The sequence below is a fragment of the Pinus tabuliformis genome, chromosome 2_1, assembly GCF_031772625.1.
Source record: "Pinus tabuliformis cultivar Carrire ecotype Pingquan chromosome 2_1, CPIR1, whole genome shotgun sequence".
In the NCBI taxonomy this organism is placed as follows: domain Eukaryota; kingdom Viridiplantae; phylum Streptophyta; class Pinopsida; order Pinales; family Pinaceae; genus Pinus; species Pinus tabuliformis.
The window spans coordinates 913,714,427-913,740,979 of NC_142299.1; the positions used below are offsets into that span (position 1 = coordinate 913,714,427).

The following is a 26,553-nucleotide window of genomic DNA, read 5'->3' on the forward strand; positions in this document are numbered from 1 at the left end:
TTCAAAACAAAATTACGCAATAATCTCAAATAGGCTAGTACCCTACCAATTAGATTAGTTATATTAAGATTGATTCATAACTAAAACTATGGAATGAAATTCTAGTAATAAACCTATGATTCAAAATTCAGCAGCTTTTAAATCAGTCAAAATAAATCCATATCGTAACAACTCCCTCTCAGTTGTAGTAGGATCTTGATCTTATAAATCAGTCTTAATAAATCCATATCGTAATAGCTCCCTCTCAGCTATAGCAATATCAACACCATATCCAGTTAAAGGAGCCTGAGGAACAGCGGCCCCTAAACCAGGTCGACGTAAATCCCTTTGCAGGAGAGGGTCCGCATAGTAGCTTTCAGTTGGCACATCACCTATCAGCTTTCGATATCTGCCACCAACCTTTGACGATTTAAAGATCCAATGCTTGGATCAACCTGGTTGTTATAATCTAGCTTAGGTTGCAACCTTTGACGATTTAAAGATCCAATTCTTGGATCAACCCGGCTCTGATAATCTAACTCAGATTACAGCCTTTGACAATTTAAAGATCCAATGCTTGGATCAACCCGGCTTTGATAATCTAACTCAGGCTGCAACTTTTGACGATTTAAAGATCCAATTCTTGGATCAACCTAGCTCTGATAATCTAACTCAGGTTGCTTTGGTAATAGACTACCATATGGATCTTGAGCTCGTAGACTCACATATGGATCTTGAGCTTGAAGAGGATGTTGATTTTACTTTGTGGGTTTTCCTAATTACTTTAAACCCTAACCAAGATCTACTCCTTTGTAAGAAATTAAAATTAATGCACAGCGGAACTTACTTTCCATCTTCAAAGGCTCCTGGTCTTGACTTGAGTTATTGGCTCTTGAATCCTTCCAAGAACTTGCAATCCTTTTCTCTGGCTATCCTAAATGACAGAGTATCTAGTCTTCAATGGAGCAGACAATTTTTCTGAGTTGATTGCAAGCCTTGGAGACTCAGCCCCTTTATAGCAGTGCAAAACCCCAATCCTAGGGCAGCCGAAATTTAGCTGAAACAAGTCTGTCAAGAAATCTGAAATTTCGGATTTCATCAGATTTTGAAATCGGGAACTTTCCAGAAAAAACTGAAATCAATCAGAATAGATTCTGATTTCCTTATTCAGCTCAAATTTATTACTGCTATTATTTTAATCAACTATAATCGATCCATTAACAATTATAATTGTTTAACATTATTCTATATGTATTTGTATCCAAATCCTTATTTAAATACGTATAATGCCATGACTTAATTAATCACATTATTTGGCATATTTTAATCATTACATAAATGTAATCTTGCTGACAGTATTTGATATCATAATCATAATGCACATATGTCCAACTTAATTATTGTAATTAGACGTCTCTAAATCCAACAATCTCCCACATGGACAAGTGCAAACTTTTGATTATATATCCTTAACTTTATTGCATGCAACTTTTCCGTCTTTACTTATCGTATTTCTTAAACAATTCCGTCCATCAATTATGCTAACAAAGGACTTAAGCGGCATTTGTCACATTTATTCGCAACTAAACTGACATAAATCACGCTGCCAACATAACTAAATGACATGAATCTGATTTGGACATATAGTTTAGAAATTACACGCAAGTGTGATTAGACGTGCCTATTTCTAATTGAGTCACCTTTACTTTACTGTATGAGGCCAAAAATTTAAACTTTAAAGAAAGAAATAATGAAACTGAAACTGAATGCAACTTGTATATATCATCAAAATTGTTTACAATTGCATTACATAGAACATCAAAAACAGAACTTAAAACATATTCAGACTCCCACATTTTCTAATTATCCTAAACAGATATTACACCCATACAAGCAACATGTTGGTGAAACTTCTTGGGTGGTAATCCTTTAGTAAGAGGATCCGCAATCATGGAGTCTGTACCTATGTGTTTTATACATAATTCATTATTCTGCACTCTCTCTTTTACAACCAAAAACTTAATGTCAATGTACTTCGACTTTGACGAACTTCGGTTGTTGGTTGCGTATAACACTGCTGAATTGTTGTCACATAATAATTTGAGTGGTTTCTAAATAGAATCCACAATTTTCAGACTTGTGACGAAGTTCTTCAGCCATACGCCATGATTAGATGCTTCAAAACATGCAACAAATTCAGCTGCCATAGTGGAGGAGGCTACCAATGACTGTTTAGCGCTCTTCCATGACACAGCACCACCTGCCATCATAAAGATGTATCCTGATGTTGACTTCATGCTGTCGACACATCCTCCAAAATCAGAATCGGTATATCCAATGACCTCGAGTTGTTCCGATCTCCGATACGTGAGCATATAGTCCCTTGTTCTCTTTAGGTATCTCAACACTCGCTTGGCTGCCTTCCAGTGTTCCATACCTGGGTTACTCAAATATCTCCCTAGCATTCCGGTAATGAACGCAATATCCGGACGCGTGCATACTTGTGCATACATGATGCTACCCATGGTTGAGGCATAGGGAATATCTTTCATGAGGTTTTTATCTAAGTCAGTTTGGGGACATTGTTTCAGACTAAACTTATCTCCTTTTGATATAGGGGTATCTCCTGGTTTGCTGTTTTGCATGCCAAATCTTGTTAGAATCTTATCGATATAGTTCCTCTGGGATAACCTCAGAATACCTTGAGATCTATCTCTAAATATTTCAATCCCTAGAACAAATGATGCATCACCAAGATCTTTCATTTCAAAGTTCTTAAATAAAAAATTCTTAGTTTGATGCAACATGTCCTTATCGTTACTGGCAAGCAATATGTCATCTACATATAAAACCAAGAAAATAAATTTACTCCCACAGAACTTAAGGTATATACATTCATCTACTATGTTAGACTCAAAACCAAATGAGCTAATAACTTGGTGAAACTTATAATACCATTGTCGAGATGCTTGTTTTAGCCCATAGATAGATTTCTTAAGTCTGCAAACCATAGACCCTGCATCGCCTGATACAAAGTTTTCTGGCTGCTTCAGATAGATCGTTTCATCAATGTCACCATTGAGAAACGCCGTCTTTACATCCATCTGATGAAGTTCTAAATCATAATGTGCTACAAGCGCCAATATAATCCTTAAAGAGTCTTTCGATGAAATTGGAGAGAAATTCTCTTTATAATCAATGCCTTCTTTCTGTGTGAAACCTTTCGCAACAAGACGTGCCTTGTATTTTTCAACATTGCCTTTAGAATTCCGCTTAGTTTTAAATATCCATTTGCAACCAACGGGTTTCTTGTCTTTAGGCAACGGAACGATATCCCAAACGTCATTGTCATACATAGATTTCATCTCTTCATTCATGGCATTAATCCACATTTGAGAGTTAGAGCTTTCCACAGCTTGTTTGATATTAACAGGATCATTTTCAAACATGCCAATGTCAAACTCATGTTCTTGAAGATATGCATAATCCTTTGATTGTGTAGACCTTTTCTCTCTAGTAGATCTCCTAATTGGCACAGGCTCTAGATTTTCTTTAGGTTCATTTACAACTTGATCTTCAACAGGAGGAAGAACATCATTACCAACTTCTGAATCTCCCACAGGCCCTAGGCCATCAACATTTGTCATGTCAATGTGAGGGTTTGGGTTGGGTTCAGGTCCATTTGTGTTCTCTATTCCATGTTGAGTTTCTAACTGAGTTGTTTGGGATGATGAAGTTTGCAAATTGTCAAAAGATGTATTTCTAAACGCAATCGGAATTTGAACAAAACTAGGACTTTGGTCCATAGTCTCATTCGCATTCGTCTCTTCTTCTTCAAAAATACTATCTTTTGTCATATCTCCCCCCACAAACTCATTATCCTCAAAAAAATTTGCACTTCCTGACTCGAAAACTGTATGTTCTGTTGGATTATAGAATTTGAACCCCCTAGATCGTTCAGAATAGCCTATAAAGTAACAACTAACGGTTCTTTCATCCAGTTTCTTTTCGCTTGGCTTATAAGGCCTAGCTTCACATGGACATCCCCAAACTCTCAAATGATTCAAGCTAGGCTTGCACCCAACCCATAACTCGTAAGGGGTCTTGTTAGCTGCTTTAGTAGGCACTCTATTAAGTATGTATGCTGCAGTCTTTAAGGCTTCTCCCCACAAATTCTCAGGTAGAGTTGTATGAGCAATCATACTTCTCACCATGTCTTTAAGGGTGCGATTTCGTCGCTCAGCAACACCATTCATTGCAGGCAAACCTGGCAACGTATACTGAGGCACAATTCCGCATTCCTCTAAGTATTTTGCAAAGGGACCTTGACGCTGTTCTCCTGATCCATCATAACGACCGTAGTATTCACCACCACGATCAGAACGAATGGACTTTATACGTTTGTTAAGTTGTAACTCAACTTCCGTTTTGAACTTTATGAACACGTCTAATGCTTCCGCCTTTTCTTTTATTAAGTAAATATGACCATATCTTGAATAATCATCTATGAATGTGATAAAGTAACGGTCACCATTTCTTGTAGCCTTTGGAAAAGGACCACAGATATCCGTATGAATCAATTCTAAGACATCATTACACCTTTTTGCATCATACTTACGTTTATTAGTTTGTTTTCCCTTTATACAATTTACACAATCACTTAAGTTTGTAAAATCTAAAGGTTGGAGAATATCATTAGACACAAGACGTTCTATCCTTTTCATAGAGATATGTCCTAATCGCTTGTGCCATAATGTTGCAGATTTCTCGCAAGTTAATTTACGTTTTCTATTATCTATATGCAGTGCCTCTGAATGTGAAGTGTCTACATTTAGAAAATAAAGATTATCATAGGAAGACAGGATACCAGAAGCAAGAAGCTTAGAATCTTGACACAAACTGAAATTTCCATTACCAAATGAACATACATAACCATTTTTGTCCAAATAAGATACAGAAATTAGGTTCCTTCTGAAATATGGAACCACCAAAAGCATAAAAACTTAAATAAAATCTTGTCTTACATAATAATCTAAATTTTCCTATGCTTTCCACTTCTACTTTGTTGCCATTTCCTACGTAAACGTAGTGCTCTGCCTCACTTGGCTTGCGATGGCTTAGGCAACCCTGCATCGACATACTGATGTTAGTCGTTGCACCTGAATCTATCCACCAAGTATATCTAGATACAGAACTTAAATTAACTTCAGAACAAACTAAAGCAAGAGACATACCTTTCTTTGCCAACCATGCATGATAGTTGGTGCAGAATTTCTTTGTATGTCCTGGCGCTTTGCAGAAAAAACAGTTCTTTTCTTCTGCTTTCGCAGAAGTATCTTCCTTCTTGCTTTTCTGCGCGGCATTGTTTGCAGCTACCTTGGTAGGTCCCTTTTCCTTGGCAGTAAACTTGCGCTTCTTGCCTTTACCCTTAGGATTAGATGTTACGACATGAGCACTTTCTCCCTTAGTCATTTTCTGTCTCTCTTCCTCCTGCACCAACTGAGCCTCAAACTCAGGTAATGTCCACGTCTCTTTTTGACAATTATAAGTCATCTTGAATTGACTAAAGTTAGACGGGAGAGACAGAAAAATGAACTCAATGAGAAGCTCATCAGAGATGTCATAATTATGCCCTTTCAAGGCACGTTGCAGCCTTGTCATCTCAATAACATGCTCTCTAACCCCTTCTTTTCCCTTGTATTTTATTATTGCCAACTTCACAAAGAGTGTACTAACATCAGTCTTTTTACTCTTTGCGAATTTTTCTTCAAGGGCCTTAAGGTATTCAATAGCGCCTGTCTCTGTATCAGGTATGATGCCTCGAAAAGTCTCATGGATCGTTTGCTTTATCACCATTATGCACATGCGATCTGAATGCTCCCATCTAGCAATATCAGCCTTCTCTTGAGGAGTTACCTCACTCTCTTTATTAGGCTTGGGGCGATCAAATCTCAGTGCTGTGTCCAATTGCATGATCCCTAAGACTAATTTCAGCTTTTCCTCCCACTGTTTGAAATTGTTTCCCATGAGGGGCTTAATCTGACTTAGACTTGACATTATGTTTGGATCTGAAAAATTGAAGAACAAGGAAATAATTTAGATACGATGCGTCACGATTTGATCCTTAATCATAATTCTAAAATCTATCTAAAGGCATGTGTAAAACTATTTGCTCCATTAAAACTTTAGCCAAAACACCATTCAGTAATGAAACACCTTTGGGTGCAATCATTACCTTCAGGCACTTTGGTGTAGTGAATAAAGTACAAACATGTCAATCTACCTTTGGGTCAGACTAACATATCCATGAACTAACGACCAGGCCAGTCAACGGGGGAGGAGGATCACATACGGATCGCTTATGTTCCAAGCTCCCGATGCTTTTCTAGACATCGCTAGTCCATGTGTGTTGCAACTTATTTTTATACACTACCCTTATGCACCAAACAACTTAGCAGGCGCCAACCCTCTTTTGGGAAAGCTAACACCCACGTCCATTGCCAGCACGTTATTTCAACTTGTCATGAGTCATCCTTGCAATCGTCTTACAGAGAGCGGTTCGTTTGCGAACATCAATGCTTGACTCATGCGAAAACAACACATGTATACTAAAAAAAAAAACGTCTTTAGTTAGATTCCAAAATTATGTCTAAAACCTAATCTAGGACGTACCTATAGAATCTACTCGTCCTATATAGAACACAGTATCTTATAACACTTTTAAATTTAATATGTCAACTATATTCATCAAAATAATTATTAGGTTTTAGTAAAACTTTAGCAGTTTCTACAATGATTACCTTTTAGAAATGCTTCAATAATTTATTTAGAGAATACTAAATAATTTTATGGTTGCCATGATTAGCATCATTGTGATAAAATCCGAATTTAGTATTATATCAATAATTAACGTTAATACAAATTTTATGCCATAATTAGCATTATTGTGATAAAATCCGAATTTGGTATTATATCAGTAATTAACGTTAATACAAATTTTTATGCCATAATTAGCATTATTGCGATCAATTTAGAATTCAGTATTATACCCTTTAATTGGTGTTAATACCAATTTTAAATAATATCTAAATCCTAATAATTAGCCTAAATATACAACGTTTTGTTTTCAGTAATTGAAAAATGCGTAGTCAAACTATCAGACTATTCCAGTGGATTGAAAAATAGATAACAACTTATGCCGATTTTTTTTATTTTTTTTTAAACGATGACTATAACTTCTTGTATATTCAGGTTAATGGAAGATCTCACAATTATAGCGCCATATAATTACTTATTACAGTACTTTATGTTCATTAACTAAAAAATACAGAAATTTAAACCTGACGATCAACCGATTGTGAATTCGGATCATCGGCATGCTCAGCCTCAAAGCCGAGTAGTACAAACTGTCTCCAAAAACAATAGAGACTACCTCGCCCTTAGGTCCATCAGACCGGGTCAGATCTCGAATTGAGGAAAAAACAGAAATTTTAAGGATCGAAAAATATGACGGGAGAGACAGTTCTTACATAAGGGTGCTCCGATACCAATTGTTGGTTTTACTTTGTGGGTTTTCCTAATTACTTTAAACCCTAACCAAGATCTACTCCTTTGTAAGAAATTAAAATTAATGCACAGCGGAATTTACTTTCCATCTTCAAAGTCTCCTGGTCTTGACTTGAGTTATTGGCTCTTGAATCCTTCCAAGAACTTGCAATCCTTTTCTCTGGCTATCCTAAATGACAGAGTATCTAGTCTTCAATGGAGCAGACAATTTTTCTGAGTTGATTGCAAGCCTTGGAGACTCAGCCCCTTTATAGCAGTGCAAAACCCCAATCCTAGGGCAGCCGAAATTTAGCTGAAACAAGTTTGTCAAGAAATCTGAAATTTCGGATTTCATCAGATTTTGAAATCGGGGACTTTCCAGAAAAAACTGAAATCAATCAGAATAGATTCTGATTTCCTTATTCAGCTCAAATTTATTACTGCTATTATTTTAATCAACTATAATCGGTCCATTAACAATTATAATTGTTTAACATTATTCTATATGTATTTGTATCCAAATCCTTATTTAAATACGTATAATGCCATGACTTAATTAATCACATTATTTGGCATATTTTAATCATTACATAAATGTAATCTTGCTGACAGTATTTGATATCATAATCATAATGCACGTATGTCCAACTTAATTATTGTAATTAGACGTCTCTAAATCCAACAATCTCCCACATGGACAAGTGCAACCTTTTGATTATATATCCTTAACTTTATTGCATGCAACTTTTCCGTCTTTACTTATCGTATTTCTTAAACAATTCCGTCCATCAATTATGCTAACAAAGGACTTAAGCGGCATTTCTCACATTTATTCGCAACTAAACTGACATAAATCACGCTACCAACATAACTGAATGACATGAATCTGATTTGGACATATAGTTTAGAAATTACACGCAAGTGTGATTAGACGTGCCTATTTCTAATTGAGTCACCTTTACTTTACTGTATGAGGCCAAAAATTTAAACTTTAAAGAAAGAAATAATGAAACTGAAACTGAATGCAACTTGTATATATCATCAAAATTGTTTACAATTGCATTACATAGAACATCAAAAATAGAACTTAAAACATATTCAGACTCCCACATTTTCTAATTATCCTAAACAGATATTACACCCATACAAGCAACATGTTGGTGAAACTTCTTGGGTGGTAATCCTTTAGTAAGAGGATCCGCAATCATGGAGTCTGTACCTATGTGTTTTATACATAATTCATTATTCTGCACTCTCTCTTTTACAACCAAAAACTTAATGTCAATGTACTTCGACTTTGACGAACTTCGGTTGTTGGTTGCGTATAACACTGCTGAATTGTTGTCACATAATAATTTGAGTGGTTTCTGAATAGAATCCACAATTTTCAGACTTGTGACGAAGTTCTTCAGCCATACGCCATGATTAGATGCTTCAAAACATGCAACAAATTCAGCTGCCATAGTAGAGGAGGCTACCAATGACTGTTTAGCGCTCTTCCATGACACAGCACGACCTGCCATCATAAAGATGTATCCTGATGTTGACTTCATGCTGTCGACACATCCTCCAAAATCAGAATCGGTATATCCAATGACCTCGAGCTGTTCCGATCTCCGATACGTGAGCATATAGTCCCTTGTTCTCTTTAGGTATCTCAACACTCGCTTGGCTGCCTTCCAGTGTTCCATACCTGGGTTACTCAAATATCTCCCTAGCATTCCGGTAATGAACGCAATATCCGGACGCGTGCATACTTGTGCATACATGATGCTACCCATGGCTGAGGCATAGGGAATATCTTTCATGAGGTTTTTATCTAAGTCAGTTTGGGGACATTGTTTCAGACTAAACTTATCTCCTTTTGATATAGGGGTATCTCCTAGTTTGCTGTTTTGCATGCCAAATCTTGTTAGAATCTTATCGATATAGTTCCTCTGGGATAACCTCAGAATACCTTGAGATCTATCTCTAAATATTTCAATCCCTAGAACAAATGATGCATCACCAAGATCTTTCATTTCAAAGTTCTTAAATAAAAAATTCTTAGTTTGATGCAACATGTCCTTATCGTTACTGGCAAGCAATATGTCATCTACATATAAAACCAAGAAAATAAATTTACTCCCACAGAACTTAAGGTATATACATTCATCTACTATGTTAGACTCAAAACCAAATGAGCTAATAACTTGGTGAAACTTATAATACCATTGTCGAGATGCTTGTTTTAGCCCATAGATAGATTTCTTAAGTCTGCAAACCATAGACCCTACATCGCCTGATACAAAGTTTTCTGGCTGCTTCATATAGATCGTTTCATCAATGTCACCATTGAGAAACGCCGTCTTTACATCCATCTGATGAAGTTCTAAATCATAATGTGCTACAAGCGCCAATATAATCCTTAAAGAGTCTTTCGATGAAACTGGAGAGAAAGTCTCTTTATAATCAATGCCTTCTTTCTGTGTGAAACCTTTCGCAACAAGACGTGCCTTGTATTTTTCAACATTGCCTTTAGAATTCCGCTTAGTTTTAAATATCCATTTGCAACCAACGGGTTTCTTGTCTTTAGGCAACGGAACGATATCCCAAACGTCATTGTCATACATAGATTTCATCTCTTCATTCATGGCATTAATCCACATTTGAGAGTTAGAGCTTTCCACAGCTTGTTTGATATTAACAGGATCATTTTCAAACATGCCAATGTCAAACTCATGTTCTTGAAGATATGCATAATCCTTTGATTGTGTAGATCTTTTCTCTCTAGTAGATCTCCTAATTGGCACAGGCTCTAGATTTTCTTGAGGTTCATTTACAACTTGATTTTCAACAGGAGGAAGAACATCATTACCAACTTCTGAATCTCCCACAGGCCCTAGGCCATCAACATTTGTCATGTCAATGTGAGGGTTTGGGTTGGGTTCAGGTCCATTTGTGTTCTCTATTCCATGTTGAGTTTCTAACTGAGTTGTTTGGGATGATGAAGTTTGCACATTGTCAAAAGATGTATTTCTAAACGCAATCGGAATTTGAACAAAACTAGGACTTTGGTCCATAGTCTCATTCGCATTCGTCTCTTCTTCTTCAAAAATACTATCTTTTGTCATATCTCCCCCCACAAACTCATTATCCTCAAAAAAATTTGCACTTCCTGACTCGAAAACTGTATGTTCTGTTGGATTATAGAATTTGAACCCCCTAGATCGTTCAGAATAGCCTATAAAGTAACAACTAACGGTTCTTTCATCCAGTTTCTTTTCGCTTGGCTTATAAGGCCTAGCTTCACATGGACATCCCCAAACTCTCAAATGATTCAAGCTAGGCTTGCACCCAACCCATAACTCGTAAGGGGTCTTGTTAGCTGCTTTAGTAGGCACTCTATTAAGTATGTATGCTGCAGTCTTTAAGGCTTCTCCCCACAAATTCTCAGGTAGAGTTGTACGAGCAATCATACTTCTCACCATGTCTTTAAGGGTGCGATTTCGTCGCTCAGTAACACCATTCATTGCAGGCAAACCTGGCAACGTATACTGTGGCACAATTCCGCATTCCTCTAAGTATTTGGCAAAGGGACCTTGACGCTGTTCTCCTGATCCATCATAACGACCGTAGTATTCACCACCATGATCAGAACGAATGGACTTTATACGTTTGTTAAGTTGTAACTCAACTTCCGTTTTGAACTTTATGAACACGTCTAATGCTTCCGCCTTTTCTTTTATTAAGTAAATATGACCATATCTTGAATAATCATCTATGAATGTGATAAAGTAACGGTCACCATTTCTTGTAGCATTTGGAAAAGGACCACAGATATCCGTATGAATCAATTCTAAGACATCATTACACCTTTTTGCATCATACTTACGTTTATTAGTTTGTTTTCCCTTTATACAATTTACACAATCACTTAAGTTTGTAAAATCTAAAGGTTGGAGAATATCATTAGACACAAGACGTTCTATCCTTTTCATAGAGATATGTCCTAATCGCTTGTGCCATAATGTTGCAGATTTCTCGCAAGTTAATTTACGTTTTCTATTATCTATATGCAGTGCCTCTGAATGTGAAGTGTCTATATTTAGAAAATAAAGATTATCATAGGAAGACAGGATACCAGAAGCAAGAAGCTTAGAATCTTGACACAAACTGAAATTTCCATTACCAATTGAACATACATAACCATTTTTGTCCAAATAAGATACAGAAATTAGGTTCCTTCTGAAAGATGGAACCACTAAAGCATAAAAACTTAAATAAAATCTTGTCTTACATAATAATCTAAATTTTCCTATGCTTTCCACTTCTACTTTGTTGCCATTTCCTACGTAAACGTAGTGCTCTGCCTCACTTGGCTTGCGATGGCTTAGGCAACCCTGCATCGACATACTGATGTTAGTCGTTGCACCTGAATCTATCCACCAAGTATATCTAGATACAGAACTTAAATTAACTTCAGAACAAACTAAAGCAAGAGACATACCTTTCTTTGCCAACCATGCATGATAGTTGGTGCAGAATTTCTTTGTATGTCCTGGCGCTTTGCAGAAAAAACAGTTCTTTTCTTCTGCTTTCGCAGAAGTATCTTCCTTCTTGCTTTTCTGCGCGGCATTGTTTGTAGCTACCTTGGTAGGTCCCTTTTCCTTGGCAGTAAACTTGCGCTTCTTGCCTTTACCCTTAGGATTAGATGTTACGACATGAGCACTTTCTCCCTTAGTCATTTTCTGTCTCTCTTCCTCCTGCACCAACTGAGCCTCAAACTCAGGTAATGTCCACGTCTCTTTTTGACAATTATAAGTCATCTTGAATTGACTAAAGTTAGACGGGAGAGACAGAAAAATGAACTCAATGAGAACCTCATCAGAGATGTCATAATTATGCCCTTTCAAGGCACGTTGCAGTCTTGTCATCTCAATAACATGCTCTCTAACCCCTTCTTTTCCCTTGTATTTTATTGTTGCCAACTTCACAAAGAGTGTACTAACATCAGTCTTTTTACTCTTTGCGAATTTTTCTTCAAGGGCCTTAAGGTATTCAATAGCGCCTGTCTCTGTATCAGGTATGATGCCTCGAAAAGTCTCATGGATCGTTTGCTTTATCACCATTATGCACATGCGATCTGAATGCTCCCATCTAGCAATATCAGCCTTCTCTTGAGGAGTTACCTCACTCTCTTTATTAGGCTTGGGGCAATCAAATCTCAGTGTTGTGTCCAATTGCATGATCCCTAAGACTAATTTCAGCTTTTCCTCCCACTATTTGAAATTGTTTCCCATGAGGGGCTTAATCTGACTTAGACTTGACATTATGTTTGGATCTGAAAAATTGAAGAACAAGGAAATAATTTAGATACGATGCGTCACGATTTGATCCTTAATCATAATTCTAAAATCTATCTAAAGGCATGTGTAAAACTATTTGCTCCATTAAAACTTTAGCCAAAACACCATTCAGTAATGAAACACCTTTGGGTGCAATCATTACCTTCAGGCACTTTGGTGTAGTGAATAAAGTACAAACATGTCAATCTACCTTTGGGTCAGACTAACATATCCATGAACTAACGACCAGGCCAGTCAACGGGGGGAGGAGGATCACATACGGATCGCTTATGTTCCAAGCTCCCGATGCTTTTCTAGATATCGCTAGTCCATGTGTGTTGCAACTTATTTTTATACACTACCCTTATGCACCAAACAACTTAGCAGGCGCCAACCCTCCTTTGGGAAAGCTAACACCCACGTCCATTGCCAGCACGTTATTTCAACTTGTCATGAGTCATCCTTGCAATCGTCTTACAGAGAGCGGTTCGTTTGCGAACATCAATGCTTGACTCATGCGAAAACAACACATGTATACTAAAAAAAAAAACGTCTTTAGTTAGATTCCAAAATTATGTCTAAAACCTAATCTAGGACGTACCTATAGAATCTACTCGTCCTATATAGAACACAGTATCTTATAACACTTTTAAATTTAATATGTCAACTATATTCATCAAAATAATTATTAGGTTTTAGTAAAACTTTAGCAGTTTCTACAATGATTACCTTTTAGAAATGCTTCAATAATTTATTTAGAGAATACTAAATAATTTATTTAGAGAATACTAAATAATTTTATGGTTGCCATGATTAGCATCATTGTGATAAAATCCGAATTTAGTATTATATCAATAATTAACGTTAATACAAATTTTATGCCATAATTAGCATTATTTTGATAAAATCCGAATTTGGTATTATATCAGTAATTAACGTTAATACAAATTTTTATGCCATAATTAGCCTTATTGCGATCAATTTAGAATTCAGTATTATACCCTTTAATTGGTGTTAATACCAATTTTAAATAATATCTAAATCCTAATAATTAGCCTAAATATACAACGTTTTGTTTTCAATAATTGAAAAATGCGTAGTCAAACTATCAGACTATTCCAGTGGATTGAAAAATAGATAACAACTTATGCCGATTTTTTTTTATTTTTTTTTTTAACGATGACTATAACTTCTTGTATATTCAGGTTAATGGAAGATCTCACAATTACAGCGCCATATAATTACTTATTACAGTACTTTATGTTCATTAACTAAAAAATAGAGAAATTTAAACCTGACGATCAACCGATTGTGAATTCGGATCATCGGCATGCTCAGCCTCAAAGCCGAGTAGTACAAACTTTCTCCAAAAACAATAGAGACTACCTCGCCCTTAGGTCCATCAGACCGGGTCAGATCTCGAATTGAGGAAAAAACAGAAATTTTAAGGATCGAAAAATATGACGGGAGAGACAGTTCTTACATAAGGGTGCTCCGATACCAATTGTTGGTTTTACTTTGTGGGTTTTCCTAATTACTTTAAACCCTAACCAAGATCTACTCCTTTGTAAGAAATTAAAATTAATGCACAGCGGAATTTACTTTCCATCTTCAAAGTCTCCTGGTCTTGACTTGAGTTATTGGCTCTTGAATCCTTCCAAGAACTTGCAATCCTTTTCTCTGGCTATCCCAAATGATAGAGTATCTAGTCTTCAATGGAGCAGACAATTTTTCTGAGTTGATTGCAAGCCTTGGAGACTCAGCCCCTTTATAGCAGTGCAAAACCCCAATCCTAGGGCAGCCGAAATTTAGCTGAAACAAGTCTGTCAAGAAATCTGAAATTTCGGATTTCATCAGATTTTGAAATCGGGGACTTTCCAGAAAAAACTGAAATCAATCAGAATAGATTCTGATTTCCTTATTCAGCTCAAATTTATTACTGCTATTATTTTAATCAACTATAATCGGTCCATTAACAATTATAATTGTTTAACATTATTCTATATGTATTTGTATCCAAATCCTTATTTAAATACGTATAATGCCATGACTTAATTAATCACATTATTTGGCATATTTTAATCATTACATAAATGTAATCTTGCTGACAGTATTTGATATCATAATCATAATGCACGTATGTCCAACTTAATTATTGTAATTAGACGTCTCTAAATCCAACAATCTCCCACATGGACAAGTGCAACCTTTTGATTATATATCCTTAACTTTATTGCATGCAACTTTTTCGTCTTTACTTATCGTATTTCTTAAACAATTCCGTCCATCAATTATGCTAACAAAGGACTTAAGCGGCATTTGTCACATTTATTCGCAACTAAACTGTCATAAATCACGCTGCCAACATAACTAAATGACATGAATCTGATTTGGACATATAGTTAGAAATTACACGCAAGTGTGATTAGACGTGCCTATTTCTAATTGAGTCACCTTTACTTTACTGTATGAGGCCAAAAATTTAAACTTTAAAGAAAGAAATAATGAAACTGAAACTGAATGCAACTTGTATATATCATCAAAATTGTTTACAATTGCATTACATAGAACATCAAAAACAGAACTTAAAACATATTCAGACTCCCACATTTTCTAATTATCCTAAACAGATATTACACCCATACAAGCAACATGTTGGTGAAACTTCTTGGGTGGTAATCCTTTAGTAAGAGGATCCGCAATCATGGAGTCTGTACCTATGTGTTTTATACATAATTCATTATTCTGCACTCTCTCTTTTACAACCAAAAACTTAATGTCAATGTACTTCGACTTTGACGAACTTCGGTTGTTGGTTGCGTATAACACTACTGAATTGTTGTCACATAATAATTTGAGTGGTTTCTGAATAGAATCCACAATTTTCAGACTTGTGACGAAGTTCTTCAGCCATACGCCATGATTAGATGCTTCAAAACATGCAACAAATTCAGCTGCCATAGTGGAGGAGGCTACCAATGACTGTTTAGCGCTCTTCCATGACACAACACCACCTGACATCATAAAGATGTATCTTGATGTTGACTTCATGCTGTCGACACATCCTCCAAAATCAGAATCGGTATATCCAATGACCTCGAGCTGTTCCGATCTCCGATACGTGAGCATATAGTCCCTTGTTCTCTTTAGGTATCTCAACACTCGCTTGGCTGCCTTCCAGTGTTCCATACCTGGTTACTCAAATATCTCCCTAGCATCCGGTAATGAACGCAATATCTGGACGCGTGCATACTTGTGCATACATGATGCTACCCATGGCTGAGGCATAGGGAATATCTTTCATGAGGTTTTTATCTAAGTCAGTTTGGGGACATTGTTTCAGACTAAACTTATCTCCTTTTGATATAGGGGTATCTCCTGGTTTTAAATTTGCATGCCAAATCTTGTTAGAATCTTATCGATATAGTTCCTCTGGGATAACCTCAGAATACCTTGAGATCTATCTCTAAATATTTCAATCCCTAGAACAAATGATGCATCACCAAGATCTTTCATTTCAAAGTTCTTAAATAAAAAATTCTTAGTTTGATGCAACATGTCCTTATCGTTACTGGCAAGCAATATGTCATCTACATATAAAACCAAGAAAATAAATTTACTTAATACAGAACTTAAGGTATATACATTCATCTACTATGTTAGACTCAAAACAAAATGAGCTAATAACTTGGTGAAACTTTTAATACCATTGTCGAGATGCTTGTTTTAGCCCATAGATAGATTTCTTAAGTCTGCAAACCATAGACCCTGCATCGCCTGATACAAAGTTTTCTGGTTGCTTCATATAGATCGTTTCATCAATGTCACCATTGAGAAACGCCGTCTTTACATCCATCTGATGAAGTTCTAAATCATAATGTGCTACAAGCGCCAATATAATCCTTAAAGAGTCTTTCGATGAAACTGGAGAGAAAGTCTCTTTATAATCAATGCCTTCTTTCTGTGTGAAATTTCGCAACAAGACGTGCCTTGTATTTTTCAACATTGCCTTTAGAATTCCGCTTAGTTTTAAATATCCATTTGCAAAAACAGGAAATGTCTTTAGGCAACGGAACGATATCCCAAACGTCATTGTCATACATAGATTTCATCTCTTCATTCATGGCATTAATCCACATTTGAGAGTTAGAGCTTTCCACAACTTGTTTGATATTAACAGGATCATTTTCAAACATGCCAATGTCAAAATCATGTTCTTGAAGATATGCATAATCCTTTGATTGTGTAGATCTTTTCTCTCTAGTAGATCTCCTAATTGGCACAGGCTCTAGATTTTCTTGAGGTTCATTTACAACTTGATCTTCAACAGGAGGAAGAACATCATTACCAACTTCTGAATCTCCCACAGGCCCTAGGCCATCAACATTTGTCATGTCAATGTGAGGGTTTGGGTTGGGTTCAGGTCCATTTGTGTTCTCTATTCCATGTTGAGTTTCTAACTGAGTTGTTTGGGATGATGAAGTTTGCACATTGTCAAAAGATGTATTATTCTAAACGCAATCGGAATTTGAACAAAACTAGGACTTTGGTCCATAGTCTCATTCGCATTCGTCTCTTCTTTAAAAAATACTATCTTTTGTCATATCTTGGCCCATTTTAACTCATTATCCTCAAAAAAATTTGCACTTCCTGACTCGAAAACTGTATGTTCTGTTAATTATAGAATTTGAACCCCCTAAATCGTTCAGAATAGCCTATAAAGTAACAACTAACTTTCTTTCATCCAGTTTCTTTTCGCTTGGCTTATAAGGCCTAGCTTCACATGGACAGCCCAAACTCTCAAATGATTCAAGCTAGGCTTGCACCCAACCCATAACTCGTAAGGGGTCTTGTTAGCTACTTTAGTAGGCACTCTATTAAGTATGTATGCTGCAGTCTTTAAGGCTTCTCCCCACAAATTCTGAGGTAGAGTTGTACGAGCAATCATACTTCTCACCATGTCTTTAAGGGTGCGATTTCGTCGCTCAGCAACACCATTCATTGCAGGCAAACCTGGCAACGTATACTGAGGCACAATTCCGCATTCCTCTAAGTATTTTGCAAAGGGACCTTGACGCTGTTCTCCTGATCCATCATAACGACCGTAGTATTCACCACCACGATCATGTCAACGAATGGACTTTATACGGTTGTTAAGTTGTAACTCAACTTCCGTTTTGAACTTTATGAACACGTCTAATGCTTCCGCCTTTTCTTTTATTAATTAAATATGACCATATCTTGAATAATCATCTATGAATGTGATAAAGTAACGGTCACCATTTCTTGTAGCCTTTGGAAAAGGACCACAGATATCCGTATGAATCAATTCTAAGACATCATTACACCTTTTTGCATCATACTTACGTTTATTAGTTTGTTTTCCCTTTATACAATTTACACAATCACTTAAGTTTGTAAAATCTAAAGGTTGGAGAATATCATTAGACACAAGACGTTCTATCCTTTTCATAGAGATATGTCCTAATCGCTTGTGCATAATGTTGCAGATTTCTCGCAAGTTAATTTACGTTTTCTATTATCTATATGCTGCCTCTGAATGTGAAGTGTCTATATTTAGAAAATAAAGATTATCATATCGAAGACAGGATACCAGAAGCAAGAAGCTTAGAATCTTGACACAAACTGAAATTTCCATTAGAACAAATGATGCATCACCAAATCTTTCATTTCAAAGTTCTTAAATAAAAAATCTTAGTTTGATGCAACATGTCCTTATCATTACTGGCAAGCAATATGTCATCTACATATAAAACCAAGAAAATAAATTTACTCCCACAGAACTTAAGGTATATACATTCATCTACTATGTTAGACTCAAAACCAAATGAGCTAATAACTTGGTGAAACTTATAATACCATTGTCGAGATGCTTGTTTTAGCCCATAGATAGATTTCTTAAGTCTGCAAACCATAGACCCTGCATCGCCTGATACAAAGTTTTCTGGCTGCTTCATATAGATCGTTTCATCAATGTCACCATTGAGAAACGTCGTCTTTACATCCATCTGATGAAGTTCTAAATCATAATGTGCTACAAGCGCCAATATAATCCTTAAAGAGTCTTTCGATGAAACTGGAGAGAAAGTCTCTTTATAATCAATGCCTTCTTTCTGTGTGAAACCTTTCGCAACAAGACATGCCTTGTATTTTTCAACATTGCCTTTAGAATTCCGCTTAGTTTTAAATATCCATTTGCAACCAACGGGTTTCTTGTCTTTAGGCAACGGAACGATATCCCAAACGTCATTGTCATACATAGATTTCATCTCTTCATTCATGGCATTAATCCACATTTGAGAGTTAGAGCTTTCCACAGCTTGTTTGATATTAACAGGATCATTTTCAAACATGCCAGTGTCAAACTCATGTTCTTGAAGATATACATAATCCTTTGATTGTGTAGATCTTTTCTCTCTAGTAGATCTCCTAATTGGCACAGGCTCTAGATTTTCTTGAGGTTCATTTACAACTTGATCTTCAACAGGAGGAAGAACATCATTACCAACTTCTGAATCTCCCACAGGCCCTAGGCCATCAACATTTGTCATGTCAATGTGAGGGTTTGGGTTGGGTTCAGGTCCATTTGTGTTCTCTATTCCATGTTGAGTTTCTAACTGAGTTGTTTGGGATGATGAAGTTTGCACATTGTCAAAAGATGTATTTCTAAACGCAATCGGAATTTGAACAAAACTAGGACTTTGGTCCATAGTCTCATTCGCATTCATCTCTTCTTCTTCAAAAATACTATCTTTTGTCATATCTCCCCCCACAAACTCATTATCCTCAAAAAAATTTGCACTTCCTGACTCGAAAACTGTATGTTCTGTTGGATTATAGAAATTGAACCCCCTAGATCGTTCAGAATAGCCTATAAAGTAACAACTAACGGTTCTTTCATCCAGTTTCTTTTCACTTGGCTTATAAGGCCTAGCTTCACATGGACATCCCCAAACTCTCAAATGATTCAAGCTAGGCTTGCACCCAACCCATAACTCGTAAGGGGTCTTGTTAGCTGCTTTAGTAGGCACTCTATTAAGTATGTATGCTGTAGTCTTTAAGGCTTCTCCCCACAAATTCTCAGGTAGAGTTGTACGAGCAATCATACTTCTCACCATGTCTTTAAGGGTGCGATTTCGTCGCTCAGCAACACCATTCATTGCAGGCAAACCTGGCAACGTATACTGAGGCACAATTCCGCATTCCTCTAAGTATTTTGCAAAGGGACCTTGACGCTGTTCTCCTGATCCATCATAACGACCGTAGTATTCACCACCACGATCAGAACGAATGGACTTTATACGTTTGTTAAGTTGTAACTCAACTTCCGTTTTGAACTTTATGAACACGTCTAATGCTTCCGCCTTTTCTTTTATTAAGTAAATATGACCATATCTTGAATAATCATCTATGAATGTGATAAAGTAACGGTCACCATTTCTTGTAGCCTTTGGAAAAGGACCACAGATATCCGTATGAATCAATTCTAAGACATCATTACACCTTTTTGCATCATACTTACGTTTATTAGTTTGTTTTCCCTTTATACAATTTACACAATCACTTAAGTTTGTAAAATCTAAAGGTTGGAGAATATCATTAGACACAAGACGTTCTATCCTTTTCATAGAGATATGTCCTAATCGCTTGTGCCATAATGTTGCAGATTTCTCGCAAGTTAATTTACGTTTTCTATTATCTATATGCAGTGCCTCTGAATGTGAAGTGTCTATATTTAGAAAATAAAGATTATCATAGGAAGACAGGATACCAGAAGCAAGAAGCTTAGAATCTTGACACAAACTGAAATTTCCATTACCAAATGAACATACATAACCATTTTTGTCCAAATAAGATACAGAAATTAGGTTCCTTCTGAAAGATGGAACCACTAAAGCATAAAAACTTAAATAAAATCATGTCTTACATAATAATCTAAATTTTCCTATGCTTTCCACTTCTACTTTGTTGCCATTTCCTACGTAAACGTAGCGCTCTGCCTCACTTGGCTTGCGATGGCTTAGGCAACCCTGCATCGACATACTGATGTTAGTCGTTGCACCTGAATCTATCCACCAAGTATATCTAGATACAGAACTTAAATTAACTTCAGAACAAACTAAAGCAAGAGACATACCTTTCTTTGCCAACCATGCATGATAGTTGGTGCAGAATTTCTTTGTATGTCCTGGCACTTTGCAGAAAAAACAGTTCTTTTCTTCTGCTTTCGCAGAAGTATCTTCCTTCTTGCTTTTCTGCGCGGCATTGTTTGCAGCTACCTTGGTAGGTCCCTTTTCCTTGGCAGTAAACTTGCGCTTCTTGCCTTTACCCTTAGGATTAGATGTTACGACATGAGCACTTTCTCCCTTAGTCATTTTCTGTCTCTCTTCCTCCTGCACCAACTGAGCCTCAAACTCAGGTAATGTCCACGTCTCTTTTTGACAATTATAAGTCATCTTGAATTGACTAAAGTTAGACGGGAGAGACAGAAAAATGAACTCAATGAGAACCTCATCAGAGATGTCATAATTATGCCCTTTCAAGGCACGTTGCAGTCTTGTCATCTCAATAACATGCTCTCTAACCCCTTCTTTTCCCTTGTATTTTATTGTTGCCAACTTCACAAAGAGTGTACTAACATCAGCCTTTTTACTCTTTGCGAATTTTTCTTCAAGGGCCTTAAGGTATTCAATAGCGCCTGTCTCTGTATCAGGTATGATGCCTCGAAAAGTCTCATGGATCGTTTGCTTTATCACCATTATGCACATGCGATCTGAATGCTCCCATCTAGCAATATCAGCCTTCTCTTGAGGAGTTACCTCACTCTCTTTATTAGTCTTGGGGCGATCAAATCTCAGTGCTGTGTCCAATTGCATGATCCCTAAGACTAATTTCAGCTTTTCCTCCCACTGTTTGAAATTGTTTCCCATGAGGGGCTTAATCTGACTTAGACTTGACATTATGTTTGGATCTGAAAAATTGAAGAACAAGGAAATAATTTAGATACGATGCGTCACGATTTGATCCTTAATCATAATTCTAAAATCTATCTAAAGGCATGTGTAAAACTATTTGCTCCATTAAAACTTTAGCCAAAACACCATTCAGTAATGAAACACCTTTGGGTGCAATCATTACCTTCAGGCACTTTGGTGTAGTGAATAAAGTACAAACATGTCAATCTACCTTTGGGTCAGACTAACATATCCATGAACTAACGACCAGGCCAGTCAACGGGGGGAGGAGGATCACATACGAATTGCTTATGTTCCAAGCTCCCGATGCTTTTCTAGACATCGCTAGTCCATGTGTATTGCAACTTATTTTTATACACTACCCTTATGCACCAAACAACTTAGCAGGCGCCAACCCTCCTTTGGGAAAGCTAACACCCACGTCCATTGCCAGCACGTTATTTCAACTTGTCATGAGTCATCCTTGCAATCGTCTTACAGAGAGCGGTTCGTTTGCGAACATCAATGCTTGACTCATGCGAAAACAACACATGTATACTAAAAAAAAAACGTCTTTAGTTAGATTCCAAAATTATGTCTAAAACCTAATCTAGGACGTACCTATAGAATCTACTCGTCCTATATAGAACACAGTATCTTATAACACTTTTAAATTTAATATGTCAACTATATTCATCAAAATAATTATTAGGTTTTAGTAAAACTTTAGCGGTTTCTACAATGATTACCTTTTAGAAATGCTTCAATAATTTATTTAGAGAATACTAAATAATTTATTTAGAGAATACTAAATAATTTTATGGTTGCCATGATTAGCATCATTGTGATAAAATCCGAATTTAGTATTATATCAATAATTAACGTTAATACAAATTTTATGCCATAATTAGCATTATTGTGATAAAATCTGAATTTGGTATTATATCAGTAATTAACGTTAATACAAATTTTTATGCCATAATTAGCCTTATTGCGATCAATTTAGAATTCAGTATTATACCCTTTAATTGGTGTTAATACCAATTTTAAATAATATCTAAATCCTAATAATTAGCCTAAATATACAACGTTTTGTTTTCAGTAATTGAAAAATGCGTAGTCAAACTATCAGACTATTCCAGTGGATTGAAAAATAGATAACAACTTATGCCGATTTTTTTTTTTTTTTTTTAACGATGACTATAACTTCTTGTATATTCAGGTTAATGGAAGATCTCACAATTGCAGCGCCATATAATTACTTATTATAGTACTTTATGTTCATTAACTAAAAAATAGAGAAATTTAAACCTGACGATCAACCGATTGTGAATTCGGATCATCGGCATGCTCAGCCTCAAAGCCGAGTAGTACAAACTTTCTCCAAAAACAATAGAGACTACCTCGCCCTTAGGTCCATCAGACCGGGTCAGATCTCGAATTGAGGAAAAAACAGAAATTTTAAGGATCGAAAAATATGACGGGAGAGACAGTTCTTACATAAGGGTGCTCCGATACCAATTGTTGGTTTTACTTTGTGGGTTTTCCTAATTACTTTAAACCCTAACCAAGATCTACTCCTTTGTAAGAAATTAAAATTAATGCACAGCGGAATTTACTTTCCATCTTCAAAGGCTCCTGGTCTTGACTTGAGTTATTGGCTCTTGAATCCTTCCAAGAACTTGCAATCCTTTTCTCTGGCTATCCTAAATGACAGAGTATCTAGTCTTCAATGGAGCAGACAATTTTTCTGAGTTGATTGCAAGCCTTGGAGACTCAGCCCCTTTATAGCAGTGCAAAACCCCAATCCTAGGGCAGCCGAAATTTAGCTGAAACAAGTCTGTCAAGAAATCTGAAATTTCGGATTTCATCAGATTTTGAAATCGGGGACTTTCCAGAAAAAACTGAAATCAATCAGAATAGATTCTGATTTCCTTATTCAGCTCAAATTTATTACTGCTATTATTTTAATCAACTATAATCGGTCCATTAACAATTATAATTGTTTAACATTATTCTATATGTATTTGTATCCAAATCCTTATTTAAATACGTATAATGCCATGACTTAATTAATCACATTATTTGGCATATTTTAATCATTACATAAATGTAATCTTGCTGACAGTATTTGATATCATAATCATAATGCATGTATGTCCAACTTAACTATTGTAATTAGACGTCTCTAAATCCAACAGAGGAGCCTGAGGAATATAATCCCTTCCTCCTCCATATCATAATAGCTCCCTCTCAGGTATAGCAGGATCAACACCATATCCAATTAAAGGAGCCTGAGGAACATAATCGGTCGTGTTGCACGTCTCGCTTCCTCCTGATAGCGTAGCATATCTTCTCTCACCAATTCCTCTCAGCGCAATTCTTCTCGACGCAGTTCCTCCCTCATCATCTCCCTGAATTGAAGCTCCCTAGAAAGCTAAAGGTCAACTTGAACTATAGGTTCAATAGGGGGAGCCTCCACAAGAATGCGGGGAATTTCAAGGTGAGAATTAAAGAGCTCCGTAAGTTTTTTCACCTGTAAAACAAATAATTGTCCTAATTAAAGAAGCCATCAAATAAATATGTTTAGAAGTTTCATTACAAATAATTAATAGATAGATGATAACTGTTGAGTATTGAGTTCAAATCGAAACTTGTTCTTCCCATCATAGTTATCTTTGATTGCTTTCTTGAATATGTCTTCAGAAAGTGGCGAGCAATCCCTTTGAATATGAAACCGCACCTACACAAACACTCGTCATTTAGAAAAGCTCATCTCAACAGAAAACTGATGTAGTGTTGACATGTATAGGAAAGCAAAGACATAGTGAAAAGTTACTTGTGCGGGGAATGGCCTTTTAGAACTCCGGAAAGCATCTGGTTCCAAATTCATTCCTCCAGCAGATGCTACCTTGTAGATACCATACATGAGTCTAAGGTCAAAATCATACAAGAAGGAGCTTTATTCCCGGCTTCACCTTTTCTACAAGCTCCTTTTTTGCTGGTGGAAAGCCAAACACTCTGTATCGGAAACACTGCTGGAAAACCTATCTTTTCCACTACCATCTTCATTGTTTGATTCCCGGCCTTATTTTTTGTTCTTATTTTGATCAACCTTTGACACGGGAGCTTCTTCTGAACCCTTAGGTTCGTTCTCCTTTACAGCCATCTCTTTCTTAACAATCTTATCAGCAACATTAGTTGGTGCTGCCTCCTTTTCAGCTCCCCCAGCTACTCGCTGACCATTGCCTGATCTCTTCTGGTTCTTTCCTTTGGCCATCTTCTTTACGAGCTTTTCACAGAGATAAACCATAGAAGTTCGAAGCATAGAGATAAGCCATAGAAAAACTCGACACTTTCCAAGATATTCAATTTATCTTTGATCTTGGTTCTGCTGCTTGACTTCTTCTTTTGCCTCAAATGAACATAGACAGAAGGTCCAAATTCCACTTAAGGAGAGGTCCTTAAGTAGTGCAATACCTGAAAGTAGGTTTTTCCATTTTCACTTAACTGGTCGATGGAATTTAGATTGATTTCATAATTTCTAACATTAAGTACTTAGCCAAGCCACGTGAGTTGGGCAACCCATAAGCTAGCATGACCACATAGTAAAAGTGACATGCTAGTGCATGATTATTTAAAAAGTATGAATGTAGCCATGTAATATGAGACTCAAAGGAAGTAGGCAGCCAGTCCAACAATCATTCACTATTCAAGGGTTATCCTTGTTTCGTCTTCCTAGTTTCCCACCAGATTGAAATAGGTTTAAGGGAGGAAGGAAGTGAATATTTTAAAATCATGAGAGTGGTGATAAAGAAAATTATAAAATTATTTCAAAATGACCCTAGATGAAAATATGTCACACTTGCATAGGTGAGAGCACAAATTTTCACAAAAAACACATGAAAATTTCCTCATATCCACTCTTAAAGAAATTAAGAAATTTATAGAATGTGGTGCACATGATTAATCTTAATTAATATTAATATCTCTAAATTTATTAATAGTGGTCAAACAATCTTAGATGAGTGGGTCAAAAATTTGTATGACTAGTTCATCTACATAATACCCACTTTAATTCATAAATTCTTGATTGACCAAGGCATTTGGAACATTGTTGAACCCCAAGGATCTCCATTGATAAGACTAACTAGTACCTAATAAAAAAATAACAATCTAGGTGGGAATGTTTTTCTAATACTGGTTGAAAACTTGCTCAAGAAGCTTAGGAATACTTTCCTTTCTCAACCAGTAAATTTATTTTTGGTTTTGTGGTGGCGGTTGAAAATTTGTGAGAATGCATAAAATGGAGTAACCTTAGTTGATACATATTGAAGATTTATTATGCTCAGCAAAATGAGGAAGTAAACTACAAGATAGTGAGAGTATGCACAAGATGAAGAAAAAAATAAAAGAATGCTCAAAAGAATGCAATCATAGAGGAAAATGATTAATATTAAAAAAATTGGAAGGGAAAAAACACAAAAGAAAAACATTGTGATGCATGATACTGCAAACAATCATCAATCTCAAAGAAAAAGTCCTCAACAATGGCATTGAAGTGCTAAATCGATTTGATGATTATATAGATGTCACATGGGAAGAATCCTTGAGAGTGTCTGAGTTGAATGAAGATATAAAGTTGGTGTAGGTAAGAATTGTCACCCTTTGATTGGTAGAGAATGTTGAAATAATAGAGGTTTAGAGTTAGGACATATGATATGTAA

The 26,553-nt window shown here is 36.2% G+C and overlaps 1 pseudogene; it reads right to left on the reverse strand.

Annotated features, from left to right (window-relative positions):
- Nucleotides 1-201: 201 nt before the first annotated feature.
- Nucleotides 202-25,106, reverse strand: LOC149203617 (uncharacterized; annotated as a pseudogene).
- Between the last annotated feature and the right edge of the window lie 1,447 nt (nucleotides 25,107-26,553).